This window comes from Cebus imitator, unplaced genomic scaffold (genome assembly GCF_001604975.1).
Source record: "Cebus imitator isolate Cc_AM_T3 unplaced genomic scaffold, Cebus_imitator-1.0 Scaffold207, whole genome shotgun sequence".
Lineage (NCBI taxonomy): Eukaryota > Metazoa > Chordata > Mammalia > Primates > Cebidae > Cebus > Cebus imitator.
Window position 1 is genome coordinate 941,826 of NW_016107522.1, and position 1,538 is coordinate 943,363.

Here is a 1,538-nt window from a genome sequence, read left to right on the forward strand (position 1 = left end):
AAAAAAAAAAAAAAAAAAAAAAAAATTTAAATTAAAAAAATTTTAAATTAAAATTTTCAAACATTAACTGGGTGTGTTGGCATGTGCTTGTTGTCCCACCTACTCTGGAGGTAGAGGCTACAATGAGCCATGATCGCATCACTGCACTTGCCACCTGGGCAACAGAGTAAGACCCTGTTTCACAAAAAAATAAACAGATTGGCTGGGCGTGGTGGCTCACGCCTGTAATCTCAGCACTTTGGGAGGCTGAGGCAGGCAAATCACCTGAGGTCAGGAGTTTGAGACCTACTTGACCAACATGGTGAAACCCCCCATCTTATACAAAAATGTAAAAATTAGCCAGGCGTTGTGGCAGCTGCCTATAATCCCAGCTACTCAGGAGACTGAGACAGGAGAATTGCTTGAACCTGGGAGGTGGAGGTTGCAGTGAGCAGAGATTATGCTATTGTACTCTAGCCTGGGAGACAGAGCAAGACTGTCTCAAAAAATAATAATAATAAATAAATAAACAGATTATTAAAGTACTTGTCTCATTCATCTTTTATTGAAAACTTTTTTTTTTTAAAGACAGGGTTTCACTCTGTCACTTGGGCTAGAGTGCATTTGCATGATCTCAGCTCACTGCCTCTGCCACTTCTTGGGCTCAAGTGATCTTCCTACCTCAGCCTCCTGTGTAGAAGGGACCACAGGCGCTTACCACCATGCCTGGCTGATTTTTGTATTTTTTGTAGAAATGGGGTCTCACTATGTTGCCCAGGTGAATTTCAAACGCCTAAGCAAGTGATTGACCTGCCTCAGCCTTCCAGGGTGCTGGGATTATAGGCGTGAGCCATGATGCTTGGCCAAAAACTTTGGTTTTAAGTACGTTTAGCATAATGAGGGAGTTTGCCTTCTTGTTCATCACTTCTTTGTTTTGAAAACTTTATAACCTAGAAATAGCTGAAAGACTAATATAATGAGCACCCGAATATCCTTCACTTAGATTCGCCAGTTATTGGTATGTCACATTTGCTTTCTGTTTGTCATCTGCATGTGTGCATGTTGTGTGTGTGTGTGTGTATGTGTGTGTGTCTGTGTAGTACTTTATAATAACTACTTGAGTAGTTTATTTATGTTTGTATATACACGGTCATATTTTTTCCTGCACCATTTGGAAATTACATTGCAGACATCCTGACATAATGTGTCTGACATTTTCAGCATGTGTCTCCTGAGTGCTGGGACTTCTCTGCAGTACTGTTAGCTGACCTCAGAAATGTAACCTTGATACAGTAATATTAAAACACAATTCCTATTCACCTGTCTCTAGTATCTTTGTAATGACTTTTTACAACCGTTTTTTGTATTTGTTTTGGTCCAGATTACATATTACAGAGTTGTGTCTCTTTGGTCTCTTTTCATCTGGAAGAGTTCTCTGCCATTTTTTTTTTTATTTTGATCTAGTCGTTTGTCTTTTATGATGACATTTTTTAAGAGTCCAGGCCAGTTGTCTTATGGAATGTCTCACGATCTGAGTTGCTTCTTCTTGATTAGATTTA

The 1,538-nt window shown here is 39.4% G+C and overlaps 1 protein-coding gene across 1 annotated transcript in view; it reads left to right on the plus strand.

Annotated features, from left to right (window-relative positions):
* UGGT1 (UDP-glucose glycoprotein glucosyltransferase 1) overlaps positions 1–1,538 on the plus strand; it is a 119,364-nt gene that overhangs the window by 80,902 nt on the left and 36,924 nt on the right. The gene's annotated exons all lie outside the window — the stretch shown is intronic.